The sequence below is a fragment of the Acipenser ruthenus genome, chromosome 26 (assembly GCF_902713425.1).
Source record: "Acipenser ruthenus chromosome 26, fAciRut3.2 maternal haplotype, whole genome shotgun sequence".
NCBI lineage: Eukaryota > Metazoa > Chordata > Actinopteri > Acipenseriformes > Acipenseridae > Acipenser > Acipenser ruthenus.
In genome coordinates, this window is record NC_081214.1 from 2,539,941 (window position 1) to 2,558,270 (window position 18,330).

Here is an 18,330-nt window from a genome sequence, read left to right on the forward strand (position 1 = left end):
ACACGCTCCGCTATAACGGGAAGGAAACATCCGAGGAAATCGTCAATGCGAGAGCAATTCAAGTAAATACATAAATATGTCAATATCCTTATCATTATTGCTATCCATATGCTGAATACTCCACCACACCACGCCACGTATCACTGCCTACAATCCTACAGTCTTTCAGCATTAGCCTGTTTGTGTGCAGAGCTGCACCCGCAGCAGACTGCCATTCATACCTGTGCGAATTATTACTGAGGTTTAGGTGTGGGGAATGCGATCTGTTTTACAATGCTATGCCATCACTTTGTTGAATTGTATTTGTACCCGTGACATTATACTCGCTGTCCTTTTATTTGAGAAATTCGTACAATAGTCTGTATACAATATTCTATTTAGCATCTGTTTTTTGTATAACAATTGTCACATGAACCAAGACATATTTGATAGATATTTGCTGTCTTGTTTTGTTATAAGTGTGTCAGTCCCATATGGATATCGATATCTCGGTGCTACAGTAGTTCTTGTTAATAATATATTGGTATTATATATATTTTTTCATATAGGCGGGGGAGTCGATGGGGGGTTAGGAGGTTGCAATAGCGATTACAGTATATTATAGTAAGCTAAACGTGCTATCATGTACTGTTTAGTAATATTTAGTAAATGTGTGCGGCGTTTTTTAATCACCTTACTCGTTTAGATAAACAAACTAGAATATAGTCTTTTAGCATCCCCGCAATAATACCGTATACTCTATTCTGGGCTATTCTTGATCAGATACTGTTTTATGAAAAATAATAATTCTAATAATACAATATAGGACAGTAAGGACGAGCACATCTGTAGTGTAAGGATGTATGGATTGCTGTGTGATTAACATAACGATGAATATGATTAGTGTTGTATTTAAACGTATTGTGCATTTAAAATAATAATAATAATAATAATAATAATAATAATAATAAATATATAGCATTACTTATAATAAGCATAGCTGTACTTTTCAGTGATGGATATTCAGACAGGAAACTGCAGAGGCACATTCAACTGTATGAGAGCCAGTAAATGAGGATAAGGTGTGGGGCTGTTATATACTATAGTTTTACCCCAGATATTTCAAGGAGGAATCCAACTCCGTTGACCTGTAGTGGTACCCCAAATATGACCCCCAATTTTGGGGTTAAACAAGGAGCAAATGTCCCACCCAGTCATTCTGCACTGCTAGCAAATTGAGACAGTGGGATTGCTCAGTCTTTTGCATGCATTTGAAGCTGGGTTTGATGGATTTATCCTAAGATATGCTGCACACACACACACAGTGCAGAAGGGTTATGAGCTAACCATTCCATTCACCTGTCCCAGCACATGCTGGTGGGTAGCAGGTGACTGTTTTATTTGGTTCTCCCAAAATGATTATATTGTTTGCAACAAACTTGTGTTCCTCCTCCTCCTCCTCCTCCTCCTCCTCCTTCAAACACGAGGCCTGGTCGTCTGCAACACATTTATTTTTTACGTTTAATTATTTATAAGAAGCGCAGCGGTACTCTAAGTGTTTTGTGTCAATCATTTACTGAATATTGCTTTTCAAAAGGGAGTAAAACAACATGCAATAGCAGATTTCTAAGAGAGTTGCTTATTGCAAAAACGATAGGCTCTAATCAATCAGTGATACGGTGTCAGAGATTCTAATCGATTGCTTTGCTGCAAAGTTACATCGTTTTCATTAAAAGGAGTTTTTTTATGTGGGGGAACAGATGAGATCTTCATATACCAAATCATTTTTTTTTTTTAGATCGGAAATTTGAAGTTGGCTTTGCAGTGCTGTCTGTGTTATCCAGGACTGGCCTTCCTGCCAGCGATATTTCAGCCTTGACAGCGTTGATTATTAGCAAATAAAACAGCACAGCTGATTTACACCGCCCTGTGAGATAAAGCGTTGCTCTTCGCTGTCTCTAAGATGTTGGAATAATGCAGCCCTGATGGATGATGTTCAATTCTGTCAGTGCGTTTTGTCACACAGGAATTGTGTGTGTGTGTGTGTGAGTGAGTGGAGGGGGCGGGTAACGGAACAGATCTTAGGAATCATAACATTCCTTTTAAAGTCTGGAATGGCTCAAACTTCTGGGAAGCGGGATCCTGTTTGTTTTCCAGTAATACTTTTCCATTCCCCGGTACAGCAAGATCTGAACTGTCTGGAGAGAGAATTCCCTTGGAAGAGTCAATTTTCTCGCTTCATCTTTTCTCCATTCCCATGATTATTGACCTGCATATGTGTCCCACACTCATGTCTAATTGTACACTACAACAGAACGCCTGGGGGTCTGCTTGCTATAATGCCAGGATACAGGTCTTGTTGACAGTACTGTTTGTTTACATTCTCCTGCAGGGACACATGCTTCACTCCATTGCTACTACTGTGTGTCAAGGGCAATCAGGAGTTCCCAGAGGTGGGTCCGGAGGATGCTACAAATGCATGTTACAGATAGCGGTGTAAGGTTACAGTCATGTCACGATAAGATACGTATCACGATATGGAGGTTGTGATCTGATATGCATCACGATACACCTGATGGTTCTGGTGGGCTACTTGTGTGACGCATAGGTTCATCGATATGCAGTGAATCATTACAGCCTTGGAGACAGAAGTGCTAACCATGGCTTTTTAAAAGCATGTTCCTCTCATTAACATGAAAACATTCTCCCTTGGCCTGCGTGGTTTTGCAGTGGGTCAGTGATAAGGTTCACGCTGTGGATTCTGAAGCCTTGGTTTTTCGCTCCTTTAACACACAGAGAACTGCACAACCACAATGCAAATTTACAGAGGTAAACACTTCTGTATGTGCTTCCTCTTTTTTTCTGGACAATAAGTTCCATGTTCAGCTCAGGGGCTGCATGCAGCTCTAATCTCTTTGTATGCAAATACAGTACATTCAGGGGTAAAATGAACGTCCTAATTTATTTTTTTTATTTAAGGAAGGAAAAAAACATGTTTGTTTCCTTTTTACATTTTAATGAAGCAATATAACACCCATATATAACAGAGGGCATTACACGAACCAGCAATTATAGACAGGTTTCAAAATATCCCATATCCCAATTTAGATTGCCCCATTATTTGTTCCCCTCACCGCAGCAACTCCGCACGCCGCTCAGGAGAACTGAAGGCTCAGTGGGGGTCCGAGCCAGCTTCCTCTTTTACACCCAGGAACTCGAGAGCGAGCTACCGGGCTCTGGAGGACAAAGGCCAGCCCAGCAGGTGTCCCCCCGAGCTCACTGGGTTCCAGGCTGGTATAGTGTAGCGCAATGAGAAGAAACTTAACCCAATGCCAGCCAGAACCCGACCCTGCGCTCCCCTGACTGTATGACTCACCCTGCCCACCACATGACCATGCTTATACCAGGTGAGCCACTCACGGCCCCCTTTTCAGTTTTGTTTTCTGTGCCACACGCAGATTGGTGCAGCACAGGGCTGCCTTTGAGACAGAGTTGTTGTTTGTTTTCCAGTAAACCCTGCGGTGAGAAGGTAGACATTAAAGAAAGTGACGTTTATATTTGCATGAGATTGGACCCCGCTCTCACTGCACGCTGCTGCAGGAAGCTGTGGGTTTTAAAGGGTGTTTAAAAATAATACTTTGTTACTGAGAAACTGTTCCCACCATGTTAACTGAGACCACAGTGATTGATGATAGACAGGGGAGTGAATAGCAGCCTTATATTTGATCAGTGATGGCGGCGCTCAGGCACTGGCAGGGAGAGAGGGAGGCTGTGCGGCCGAGAGGTTTGGACTGAGGGACTGGGAGGGAGGGAGGCATAGCGGTTAGAGCTGAGGGACTGGGAGGGAGGGAGGCAGTGTGGCATAGCGGTTAGAGCTGAGGGACTGGGAGGGAGGGAGGCAGTGTGGCATAGCGGTTAGAGCTGAGGGACTGGGAGGGAGGGAGGCAGTGTGGCATAGCGGTTAGAGCTGAGGGACTGGGAGAGGGAAGCAGTGTGGCATAGTGGTAAGAGCTGTGGGACTGGGAGGTAGTGTGTGGCCCTGGTTTCAAATACAGAAGAGGTCTGCGGTCCGTTGTGTAAATGATTTAAGAAGCTGACCTTCAGACCGGCCAGTAAGTGGTTAATAGGATCTGTACTTGCTTGAATAGCTGTGTACTCTCTCTGGATTAAGCTGTCTTTGTTCTTTCTCAGCTGCTAGTGTGTAACAAATCCACATGTTTGTTCTTTGGGCGTTGTGAGAAGCGAAGGTAGGCCCTGGGGGGAGGTTGCAGTTCTGGGAAGCAGAGGCTGTTTTGCAGGGAGCTGCTGGTAACAGGTGAAGGAGGCTGGCAGTGCGGCCATAACCAGCACGGCTAACCCCAGGGATTCGATCACACGGAACAAGAAACAAAGTTAAGAGAAACACTTAGACAGGGGTGCGCTTTACAAACGCTTCCTTCCACGGATTGATTGGGCAACGTTGTGCAGATAAACAGCTGTTTATTTTGGGGGTTTTTGGCCACGCAGGTGCATCAAGCAGTCAGGGACACCACTAGAACGCTTTTTGTATTGAACGGGACACCGTGCATGGGAGTGTTGCAGGGAATGGAATTCCAGTTAGCAATGAAACAAAAAAACAAGGAATAGCAAAAACAGTGCAGGGACCTCATAATCCCATAAGAAGCGCCAGGATAGAGTGACTGATTGGTGAGAAATGAAGGCGGTTTTCATTTCATAGTGTGAACTGCAATACCAGGCAATGTACTAGAAGCGTATTTGTATGAAGGATTCATTTTTCTAGAATCCTGCTCCTGGAGAGCTCCAGATGGATGTCCTGTAAGCTCGTTTCTGTTAGACGCGTATTGCTATGATGTACTTGTTTGTTAGCTGCTTGGCTGTGCAGTGAGAGCTGCTCATCTGAACGAGTGATTGAGCGGTAGCTTTCGCTGCCTCAGCCTAGCTCTCAGATGCTGGCTGACAGACACTCGGGGATCACAGTTCTTTCAGCTGACTGATCAAGGCTCTCCCCGTGCAGACTCGCAGTGGCTCAAAAGCAGAGCGCTCCACTCGCTGTTTTTCTCACAGCCCCCTCATACCACGTGTGGACGTCACTGAAGAAGTCGCTCGTTTCCATGCATTTTTAAGTAGAATGTAAAACCTAGGTATATTTTCTGAATAGAAGTTTGCCACATTTGTCAGGTGTTAGATGCTATTATATAGCATCCTGGTGCAATTCTCCCAAATGAATTTTCCACCCCTGCCAATTCTAGACTACCAATTCTAGATTCCATAGCATGTTAACACAATGCGCTGGATATATATTCCATAAACAAACTAATAAAGCAATCGTGGTGTCGCAGTGTGATCGTTCTCCGGGCATCCCTGCAGGGTGGATGTGGATCGGTCCGAACCCTCGGCCGGATTAGCTTTCAAGTCACACCTGCCACCGGGCTGTGAACAAACAGCCAGCCGGTTATTTATCTAAACACTATTTTTAAAATGCTACAGGGCTCTGCGTTTTTGAAGTGAGACTCTGCGCAATCAGACTTCAGCTACTGTGAATAACATGGAATAGCAATGTGTGATCTAATCTCACACCTGCAGCACCACTGCAGATACCTGCCTCTTAAACACAGTCTCCCCTCGCCTTAGAAAAGTGTGCAGTACACTTCACTACACCAACTAAACTCTTGGAAGCATTGTTTACTGACTCACAGCTAACTGCTCCGGGTCTAATACACAGCATCGTTTATTTCATGAAATGCCTTCGCCTCTGTCTGTGTCTGTACAGGGTACTGTTGTGATGAGATAAACGCATTTGGAATCCCAGTGAAAGCAAATGGCAGATTGATTCCACTTGACACATTTCCTAATACTTCCCAGAACAGAGCCTGACCACCTATAAACCTGCACTAAAACTTTAAGACGACAAATGTTTCGGCTGACGCCTTCCTCTGTGTTCTCAAGCTGAGGGCTCCTGGAGCGAGGGTCACAGCCAGGTTTGTCTATCTGTTTGCTTCTCGAATGTCATCTACTGCTGGCCGCTGTTTTGTTTCTGCTTAAGTCCGCTTGCCGCTCAGAAACACAAAACAAACAGCATCAGGAGGTTCGAAGAGGCGTGGCGAGGTGGGACAGGGGTGGGTAGAGGGAGGCGCCCCGTCTCCAAGCCACATTGTTGGGATAACAGAGCCTCAGAGGGACCCTGGATAAAGTCCCTGCGCTGCGGCTGTGTCTGTGGAAGCACACGCGCAGCTCTGCAGCTGTATCTGTGGAAGCACACGCGCAGCTCTGCGCTGCGGCTGTATCTGTGGAAGCACACGCGCAGCTCTGCGCTGCGGCTGTATCTGTGGAAGCACGCGCGCAGCTCTGCGCTGCGGCTGTATCTGTGGAAGCACACGCGCAGCTCTGCGCTGCGGCTGTATCTGTGGAAGCACACGCGCAGCTCTGCGCTGCGGCTGTATCTGAGGAAGCACACGCGCAGCTCTGCGCTGCGGCTGTATCTGTGGAAGCACACGCACAGCTCTGCGCTGCGGCTGTGTCTGTGGAAGCACACGCGCAGCTCTGCGCTGCGGCTGTGTCTGTGGAAGCACACGCGCAGCTCTGCGCTGCGGCTGTGTCTGTGGAAGCAAACGCGCAGCTCTGCGCTGTGTCTGTGGAAGCACACGCGCAGCTCTGCGCTGCGGCTGTATCTGTGGAAGCACACGCGCAGCTCTGCGCTGCGGCTGTATCTGTGGAAGCACACGCGCACCTCTGCGCTGGGGAAGATCGTGGGAGCTGTCTTCTATGAGTCTGCTTTAATCAGCTGAAATGATGGGTTATCAGTCGTTTAGGAAGGATCAATATTATCGACGGTGGGTATAGCGTTGCCTCTGCGTGGATGGATGGTTAGGTCTTGGTTACACGATACCGTGCTTGTTTGTTTGTTTGTTTCCTCAACAACGTAATTCCCTGCTTTTCATTTGCAGCTAAACTTCCTCCGGTGCGGTTCTGACTCCAGTTTCATTTCCAGGTATCAGTGAACAAACAGGATCCAGATTAATTAGAGGATTGCTTTGAGTTTCACAATATATTTTCAAAAAGGCAGAACGCAAAGCTCCACTGCACATGTAGGTAACAACAGACAATAGTCTAGAAAAGTACAGCTTTGTTATTAATCTGGACTGCTTTGAGAAAACGCTGCACTCTGTTTTACAGACTGGTGACGCTGCACCTCCCTTCGAAACTGAATGTTATCCCGTGCGGCTGTGGCATTAGAGACTGCACATTGGTCTTGTTTATTGCACTGCGGTTAAGATCGTAATCATGGCTTAAAATAAAAGTTCTTTGCGTTGTATGGCGAGCAGGGCAGGAGGTCACTCTCTACAGCAATCAAGCAACAGCAATAACAGTAAAACGCTGCTCTCGAAGTGGGGTCTTCCGTGCCACTGCTTTTGTAGGAAGGTGATGTAGATGGCTGCCCCAGGACAGTGTCGAAGGGGTTAAATGCGAAGCTGGGGCTGCTGTCCCATTCTCTACACTTTGCACCCACGCAAGATCGCAAGATCAGATGCGTTTGCTATACATTCAAGCGTTTTGTGTTGGCTGTGTTCCTGAGCGTGTGACGCCAGGGCACTGGATATTTGAGAACCGTTTCTTTCTCGCCGGTAACGACACTGTATTACCGGTGGTTTGAAATCCTTGACAAGATTAACAGCATCTTATACAGGTCGTTGGCATCCACATTAGCACGAGGAGGGCTATTTGGGTGTACAATTGCACGGAAACTCAATTATAAAGGCAATTTAGATCCTCGAGACAGTGAAATGGGATTGCTGTAAAGTTAATTTACTTATCGCTGGGGCCGTGCCGGGGGTACTCCTGGCTGGAGGCGTGATGCAATGTCTCACCGCAGCTCTGGGGAGGGGGAGAGGATTTTGGAATCGGCATTTTGTTTCAAAATAATTTTTTTTTTTTTTGCATTGTTTTTACCATTTCGAAGGCAATCTGGAATGAATGGGTTTTCTTGCCCTGTGATGTTTCTCTGCTGCCTTGTTGTGAGTCAGACTCTGGCTGGCGGAAGTCTGTTCTCAAAAAAGGCTTGCAGAGAAAATAACTGGCTGTGTATTTACAGTTCTGCTGAATCCCAGACTCTGATCTAAGCTCTAGACCGCCTCCCATCCTCCCCTTTGCACCCTTTCCTACAAAAAGCTTCAGATTGCATTTGTATTATTATTATTATTCTTTTTTATTTCCATTTCATGATAGCACAGTAGTTGTATTCAGGGACGTTGTGGAAAGATTGTGGTCTTTGAGTTCCTCATTCCAGAAAGCACGGCCGGCTCTATTGCTCTAATACTGCACTGTAGAACAGATGGAGTTGAAATGTCACTAATGATGTTCCAGCAAATCAAAGTCTGGGCACTCAGCATTCGACAGCAGGTGTGAAGTTCGCTGGAAGAGGGCTAGAGACAGAGAGAAAGGAAATGGATAAAGCTCTGTATCGAGGCAGCATGTTGCAAACACAATAAAACTGATTGAAATCCATTAAGATGCCGTTAGACCAGGGGTCTGGAGGGCCGTTTCACTCCAGGTTTAACAGGTAGAACGATGGACAGTAATGAGCTAATTCAGGGTCTGGATGGAGGGTTAATTGGTTCAGTTAAACAATTTAGAACCGGGTTTGAACAAAGACCAGGAGTGGAAGGGCCAGCCTCGGCCGCCCCTGCATTAAAGCTATTTAAAGATGAGCTTGTGGTTGATTCGGGGACTGCCTTGCAATACCAGCGAATAAACAACTGATTTATTTGAAGAGATCCGATAGAGACGTTTGTTTGGAATCCTGGGATCACGCCCAGAAAGAGCACTGGCATTGAGACGCTCCCCCATTGTGCCATGGAGGCAGCCTGTTCACCAGAGTTTAGGGTTAAACCCACCCCATGAGAGAGTAATGCCTAAAGAGATGACAGCCTGAATCAAGTCAGCACTGAGAGTGTGGAGGAGCGGAAACCACAGACTGCGGCGCAATCAATAATGCACAGGCCCGTTTAGGATCAGAGAGAGAGGCAGGGGCAGGGAGGGAGGGAGAGAGGGGCAGGAGGGGTGCTTCCTCAGCACAGCAGCAGAGAGCTCTCTCCCCACAGGGCTCCCTGGCCTGAGATTAAGAATGTAATATTAAAATATAAGTAACGTCATTAAATTTGCAGAGTGATACTGTACCTCGAAAAAAAAATGTGCTGAGTAACATTGCAGTTCAAATGGAGGGCTCTTTTTTAATGCCTACCCCATTACCATTAAAGATTATACAGTATTTCATCGAGATTACTCATGAAGGTGATGTTGCAATGTTGTTAAAATGAGAGGGTAAGTTACTCCCAGACCCCAAACCTTATCTGCAGCGCTGAACTTATTTAAAAGGACAGACTTACACCATGTCTTATGCTGTAAGAGAGAGGGAGAAATGACTACGCAGTAGTGTAGTTGATTTTGTTTGTAAGGTTTGCTCTCTCCTCCTCCACCCTCAATCGCTCTGCTCTGTCACACTGAACTGGAGTATCAGATTACTGCACATTGCACCCCAATGGTTCTCTGTAGAGATGGCCTCCCTCCTACATGCACTAAGCGAGTACATTTGAATATGGGATGTCTGACTGCCACTTTCATTACACTTTTGCTCTGCAGTGACAGAAGCCTGTACCTCTGCTAAACTGATATACTGTAGAAAAAAAACTACCAGTTGACTGCCAACGAAATATTATGGGATGGGAGCACAGTATAGCCTAGTTACAGCTGAAGGACTGGGAGTGGGGGAGCAGTGTGGCCTAGTGTTTAGAGCTGAGGGACCGGGAGAGATGGAAGCAGTGTGGCCTAGTGGTTAGAGCTGAGGGACAGGGAGAGCACAGCAGCAGCAGGAGGTAAGGATGTTGCATAGTATTATTTGGAATTATTCCTGAACGAGAGTACACCTGCGATACACATCCCATTCTAACCAGGCCCTAGCAACAGCAGACCGGCAGCCAGTTAAAAATATCAACAGTGTTGACAACAGCAGCCTGAACTCTGTAATTTCCGTCTCTCGAGCTGTCTTGGTCGGGTGGTTGAATCATCCCCTCCCTGGAGTTGGGGGAGCTGTGTATTAATAGCACTTTGTGGGTGTCACATGGGGCGTGTTGTCTTTCTCTCGGTTGGCTCCGGTGCAGTCAGGCGCCCTCAGTGAGTGCTGTGGTTCCAGGAGATGATGCAGTAATGGCTTATCCATGTACCTCACTGTCACTCTCAATTAGACTGGGCAGAGCAGATCAACCTGCCTCCCAAACTCTGCAGCTCGCAGCGGTTTGAATTGCCGGCTACAGTGCACTGCGCTACCCTGCCCTCCACACGCCCCGGGCAGCTATGTAAGCCTGAGGCTGTACTAAGAGTTTAGGATTTAGGGCCTCAAACCCCCATTCACGATCTCTCTCGCTGTCCCTCTCACCATACCCCCCCACTGTCTCTCTCTCTCTCTCTCTCTCTCTCTCTCTCTCTCACTGTCTCTTTGAAACAGCTCTGTGCTTTCGCTAATTAGCGCTTGTTAATTTGTGCTCTGTCGCAGGGCACTGTGCCACCCAGGGGGCGTGGGGAGTGGAGCGGGGAGCGGGGAGCGGGGAGCGGGGAGCGCCCACCCCCCCCCGCCGATGCTCACAGCACTGTCTGCAGAATGTCAACTGTAACCCACACAGAAACACACAGGGAGTTTATTCGTTCAGTTTGCTGCATAATTGTGTTGGAGTAATGACACTGGCCTAGATTTTCCACTACCTCTTATCAAGATGTGCTGAAAGTGCTCCTTGATTGAAGTTAAATACCCCAGTCTAGAGTTCAATGTGCAAAGCAAACGTTATTTCGGAGTAAAGAGAACAATCACAGGAGGTGTGGCTGTAGCATTGTTTCTCACCTTACTAATGCTTAATCATACAGATCAGTGGAAAACATGACCCATTGTTCTGCACACAGGGAAGGGGCTTATTAAAACGTTATCTACAAATCAACAGTGGTGAAGCACTGGGGAACGAATAGAATTAGCAGGGGAAAGAATGTCCTAATGAAAGGTTCCCATAGTAAACGCACAGCAACGGTGAAACAAAGCATAGTAAAGAATAGCGAGGTATGATAAAGCACATTAATAACCATGGCAAACCAAGGCAAACTATAGTAAATGATAGTGTGCATCTGTGTGTGTGTGTGTGTGTATATACTGTATATAGACAGATAGATAGTGCAGACCAGGCTGGCTCCTTTCATTCCTAGTAAAGTCCCAAACGACCTCACTTTTCACAACATCAGTCATCTCCCCTCGTCGGCACCGTCCCTGCATCTCAATCCAAGTGAGCATCTATGGGATGAACTTGAGTACGGCAGTCATGAACAGCGTCCTCCGCCTTCCCTCAACGTCACACCAAGCTGTGCTGCTATGGTAGTAAATGGATAGTATTTACCAGGCAGGTCCCTGCACTGGGATGGATAACTTGCTTATTAATAGATTTGTCATATTAACTGTGTTTTCGGGGGTCGTACGGTATCCAGTTGTTAAAACATTTATTTAAAAAGTGCATCAAACGCAACGTGTTTTCAGCTGCTTCTTCTCCTTCTAGATGACTACATAAAAAAAAAAAAACAGCAAATTGATTAAAAATGGTATTCCACTAATTAAACACAACGCCATGTGCTAATTAACAGCCCGTAACCAAACCAGGTGGAAAGTAATTGAGCAGCTGATATTAATTTGGAGACGTTGTATTTTCGTTTTTTTATATAGAACCTTGTTTTTAGTGCACTGGTTTTGTGAGGGGGTGGACAGACAGACAGACAGACAGACAACGCTTCAGTCTTCAATGCTGTCAGTCCCACACCTATAAGTACATTCAGACAGACAGACAGACGGTTTCAGTCTCCTGCTCTGAGTGCCCCTCTCTTTTCCCAGCCTTACGATTTATTGGCAGTAAAATCAACTCGGACCAAATGGCAGTGACAGGCTGAAATAACTTGTGTGAATCATGACTTCCTCAGCAGTGACTCTGCAGAAATACCCAGCACAGATATAAATACAATCGTCACTCCTCAGCCGAGGAGACCTGAATGCATTTCAACAGCACTGTCCTAAACAGCAAGCGATTAACCCTGCAGAATCCTTCCTTCTCAGGACTGAGAACCAGAACATGAGAAAATACAGAGCTACAGGAACCTGATCAAATCACACGATCACCCAGAAAAACATGAGAAAATACAGCGCTACAGGAACCTGATCACCCAGAAAAACATGAGAAAATACAGAGCTACAGGAACCTGATCAAATCTCACAATCACCCAGAAAAACATGAGAAAATACAGCGCTACAGGAACCTGATCACCCAGAAATACATGAGAAAATACAGAGCTACAGGAACCTGATCAAATCTCACGATCACCCAGAAAAACATGAGAAAATACAGAGCTACAGGAACCTGATCACCCAGAAAAACATGAGAAAATACAGAGCTACAGGAACCTGATCAAATCACACGATCACCCAGAAAAACATGAGAAAATACAGAGCTACAGGAACCTGATCAAATCACACGATCACCCAGAAAAACATGAGAAAATACAGAGCTACAGGAACCTGATCAAATCTCACAATCACCCAGAAAAACATGAGAAAATACAGAGCTACAGGAACCTGATCACCCAGAAAAACATGAGAAAATACAGAGCTACAGGAACCTGATCAAATCTCACGATCACCCAGAAAAACATGAGAAAATACAGAGCTACAGGAACCTGATCAAATCACACGATCACCCAGAAAAACATGAGAAAATACAGAGCTACAGGAACCTGATCACCCAGAAAAACATGAGAAAATACAGAGCTACAGGAACCTGATCACCCAGAAAAACATGAGAAAATACAGAGCTACAGGAACCTGATCAAATCTCATGATCACCCAGAAAAACATGAGAAAATACAGAGCTACAGGAACCTGATCAAATCACACGATCACCCAGAAAAACATGAGAAAATACAGAGCTACAGGAACCTGATCAAATCACACGATCACCCAGAAAAACATGAGAAAATACAGAGCTACAGGAACCTGATCAAATCACACGATCACCCAGAAAAACATGAGAAAATACAGAGCTACAGGAACCTGATCAAATCTCACAATCACCCAGAAAAACATGAGAAAATACAGAGCTACAGGAACCTGATCACCCAGAAAAACATGAGAAAATACAGAGCTACAGGAACCTGATCAAATCTCACGATCACCCAGAAAAACATGAGAAAATACAGAGCTACAGGAACCTGATCACCCAGAAAAACATGAGAAAATACAGAGCTACAGGAACCTGATCAAATCTCACAATCACCCAGAAAAACATGAGAAAATACAGAGCTACAGGAACCTGATCAAATCACACGATCACCCAGAAAAACATGAGAAAATACAGAGCTACAGGAACCTGATCAAATCACACGATCACCCAGAAAAACATGAGAAAATACAGAGCTACAGGAACCTGATCAAATCACACGATCACCCAGAAAAACATGAGAAAATACAGAGCTACAGGAACCTGATCAAATCTCACAATCACCCAGAAAAACATGAGAAAATACAGAGCTACAGGAACCTGATCACCCAGAAAAACATGAGAAAATACAGAGCTACAGGAACCTGATCAAATCTCACGATCACCCAGAAAAACATGAGAAAATACAGAGCTACAGGAACCTGATCAAATCACACGATCACCCAGAAAAACATGAGAAAATACAGAGCTACAGGAACCTGATCACCCAGAAAAACATGAGAAAATACAGAGCTACAGGAACCTGATCACCCAGAAAAACATGAGAAAATACAGAGCTACAGGAACCTGATCAAATCTCATGATCACCCAGAAAAACATGAGAAAATACAGAGCTACAGGAACCTGATCAAATCACACGATCACCCAGAAAAACATGAGAAAATACAGAGCTACAGGAACCTGATCACCCAGAAAAACATGAGAAAATACAGATCTACAGGAACCTGATCAAATCACACGATCACCCAGAAAAACATGAGAAAATACAGATCTACAGGAACCTGATCAAATCACACGATCACCCAGAAAAACATGAGAAAATACAGAGCTACAGGAACCTGATCACCCAGAAAAACATGAGAAAATACAGAGCTACAGGAACCTGATCAAATCACACGATCACCCAGAAAAACATGAGAAAATACAGATCTACAGGAACCTGATCAAATCTCACGATCACCCAGAAAAACATGAGAAAATACAGAGCTACAGGAACCTGATCAAATCACACGATCACCCAGAAAAACATGAGAAAATACAGATCTACAGGAACCTGATCAAATCTCACGATCACCCAGAAAAACATGAGAAAATACAGAGCTACAGGAACCTGATCAAATCACACAATCACCCAGAAAAACATGAGAAAATACAGAGCTACAGGAACCTGATCAAATCTCACAATCACCCAGAAAAACATGAGAAAATACAGAGCTACAGGAACCTGATCACCCAGAAAAACATGAGAAAATACAGAGCTACAGGAACCTGATCACCCAGAAAAACATGAGAAAATACAGAGCTACAGGAACCTGATCAAATCACACGATCACCCAGAAAAACATGAGAAAATACAGAGCTACAGGAACCTGATCAAATCTCACGATCACCCAGAAAAACATGAGAAAATACAGAGCTACAGGAACCTGATCACCCAGAAAAACATGAGAAAATACAGAGCTACAGGAACCTGATCACCCAGAAAAACATGAGAAAATACAGAGCTACAGGAACCTGATCAAATCTCACGATCACCCAGAAAAACATGAGAAAATACAGAGCTACAGGAACCTGATCAAATCACACAATCACCCAGAAAAACATGAGAAAATACAGAGCTACAGGAACCTGATCACCCAGAAAAACATGAGAAAATACAGAGCTACAGGAACCTGATCAAATCACACGATCACCCAGAAAAACATGAGAAAATACACAGCTACAGGAACCTGATCAAATCTCACGATCACCCAGAAAAACATGAGAAAATACAGAGCTACAGGAACCTGATCACCCAGAAAAACATGAGAAAATACAGAGCTACAGGAACCTGATCACCCAGAAAAACATGAGAAAATACAGAGCTACAGGAACCTGATCAAATCACACGATCACCCAGAAAAACATGAGAAAATACAGAGCTACAGGAACCTGATCACCCAGAAAAACATGAGAAAATACAGAGCTACAGGAACCTGATCACCCAGAAAAACATGAGAAAATACAGAGCTACAGGAACCTGATCACCCAGAAAAACATGAGAAAATACAGAGCTACAGGAACCTGATCAAATCTCACAATCACCCAGAAAAACATGAGAAAATACAGAGCTACAGGAACCTGATCAAATCTCACAATCACCCAGAAAAACATGAGAAAATACAGAGCTACAGGAACCTGATCAAATCTCAATATCACCCAGAAAAACATGAGAAAATACAGAGCTACAGGAACCTGATCACCCAGAAAAACATGAGAAAATACAGAGCTACAGGAACCTGACCAATCTCACGAGTTATATATATATATATATATATATATGTAATGTGTAAAATAAACCTCTTGTTAAGAGTGGGTGTCAGGCTGTTCTATTATCACCTGCCTGCATCGACAGCTCAACCCCCCCCCACCCCCCACACTTTCCGAAGGAACTGAACAACAAAAAAAAAAACCCACGTCATCCCTGTTCACATTGAGGCAGGCTCTGATGACACTACAGACCACAGGGATGCAAATAAGACTCCAATTGCACAGCAGATTCACCCATTCCAGGTTTTACTAAGAGCTTGATTAGCCACAGCGGATAGGCAACAGGCTCAGGTGTGTTTTATTAAACTCATCGTAAAACCAGGACTGGATCAAACTGCTGTGCAACGGGAGCCTTATTTCCATCCATAAAATGTTTACTCCGTTTATTCTAAATAACCCAGCAATAATCACAGGTAGGAATACAGAAACATACTACAGAACTTTATTTTTCAAAAATGAATAGCTGAAAATACAAGAATAATGACAGAATGACAAATAAATGCATAAGTGAGCTGTAACTGATCAGTGATATGACAGAATCACAACCACAGTCACGCAGGTGTGCCCGGGTTCAGCTACAAGTCCAGTTCCATATTGCATTGTAACTGCAATTCATTCCGAACTGCACGACTGGACCTGAGCTCGGGTCTGTCGTAGTCCATTTTATTATCCTGCCCAGGTCGGCCTGTCCAAACCAGACCGTGAGGTCGCTGTGCCCGAGATCCATTTCACTGCTGTCAGTGACTCGCAAGCACAGTTCTGTACAAGCCTGAACTGGGGTCATAGTGAGGAGTAGGACCTCATCACACGCTACAGTACAGCACGGTAATAGTTTACTGTTGTACAGTGCGGTAGTGTAGCATTAGAGTGAGTACAGTGCTTCCCTTTTATAGCACTGTAGCGGGGAGCCTGCAGGTATGTGCAATTTGTATTCCGCTTTCTAAAGAGAAGTGCTAGAGTGATGGCATTATGGGTCAAACGTCAGTCATTCCCATACCTGCGAGGCAGCGCTGATACTGTGAGTGCATCACTGTATGATAATAATGGGTGGGCAGTTTTTTCAATCGGCTCATCCAGTTGATATTCATCGTAACAGGGTGGTTACTATGGGAAGCACACACGCTCATTAACACCAGCGACAGAGCGTGACCCCAGCACGAGCCAACAGAATAACTCGCTGACAAAGACTGCGGCAGGAAACTGATGCTCACCAGAGATCAGAGACAATACCGCATATAGAATCCCACCCCTCGGGTGGGCATTCGATTCTCATTTATCACACACCACCCCATGCGTCATTCTCTGCATACTGTACAGTACAACCTTAGCTTTGGCTTCTTATTCCCCTAAAATGTAAGTGTTCTTTAAGCTTCCATGCTGCCTGCTGAGTGGAGATGTATAATTCAGCAGCATCAACAGCAATAATAGGACTCATGACTACCCAGAGAGCAGGAGAGGAGAGAGGAGAGAGAGAGAGAGGGAGGAGAGAGAGGAGAGAGAGAGGGGGAGAGAGGAGAGAGGGAGAGAGAGGAGAGAGAGAGAGGAGAGAGAGGAGAGGAGAGAGAGAGGGGGGAGAGGAGAGAGGGAGAGAGAGGAGAGAGAGAGAGGAGAGAGGAGAGGAGAGAGAGAGGGGGGAGAGGAGAGAGGGAGAGAGAGAGGAGAGAGAGAGAGGAGAGAGGAGAGAGAGAGAGAGAGGAGAGGGAGGGGGGAGAGAGGAGAGGGAGAGAGAGGAGAGATGAAGAGAAAGGGAGGGAGAGAGAGGAGAGAACAGTAATTCACTGGGATTCATGACTTCAGGGTCGGCTGTCACCTGGAGATTAAGAAGGAAGCGAGGGAGGGAAAGAGGGGGCAGAAACAGAGAGAGAGAGACAGGCTGTGTAAATTCACAGGACACAACGCTCCCCATCACTGTCACCCTGAGATTAGAAGCAGTAGTGGGAAGGAGGGAGGGAGGGAGGGAGTAAGAGAGTCTCTGCTTGTTAACCAGACAGGAAAGCACATTTCTTTCCAAATGATCTTCAAACCTAATGCAGAACTTGTCACAACAATAGCAGGTCCCATTATAATAGTTTCTCACAGCAAAGTGTAAATAAAGCATAGTGAAAGCATGGTACACCCCAGGGAGGTAATGGAAAGCATGGTACACCCCAGGGAGGTAATGGAAAGCATGGTACACCCCAGGGAGGTAATGGAAAGCATGGTACACCCCAGGGAGGTAATGGAAAGCATGGTACACCCCAGGGAGGTAATGGAAAGCATGGTACACCCCAGGGAGGTAATGGAAAGCATGGTACACCCCAGGGAGGTATTGGGAAAGCATGGTACACCCCAGGGAGGTAATGGAAAGCATGGTACACCCCAGGGAGGTAATGGAAAGCATGGTACACCCCAGGGAGGTAATGGAAAGCATGGTACACCCCAGGGAGGTAATGGAAAGCATGGTACACCCCAGGGAGGTATTGGGAAAGCATTGTAAACCCCACCCCTGCAGAATCGGTGGGGTTGCCACTGCTGCTGATGCTGTGGTCTGCTAGGATTTCTGCCAGGGTGATGCACCAGTAACGGTATCCCAATGGTATTTCTCAAACTGGTAATACATCCATGCACATATGTGTTGCATTCATATTTGAGGGATAGGCAGGGATGGAAATAAGACTCCTATTGCATAGCAGTTTCTCCCATTCCAGGTTTTGCTACGAGCTTGATTAGCCACAGTGTATAAGTAATAAGCTCAGGTGTGTCTTATTAAACT

The 18,330-nt window shown here is 45.3% G+C and overlaps 1 protein-coding gene across 2 annotated transcripts in view; it reads left to right on the top strand.

Annotated features, from left to right (window-relative positions):
- LOC117429574 (ankyrin repeat domain-containing protein 13B-like) overlaps positions 1-18,330 on the top strand; it is a 29,851-nt gene that overhangs the window by 525 nt on the left and 10,996 nt on the right. The window lies entirely within an intron of this gene.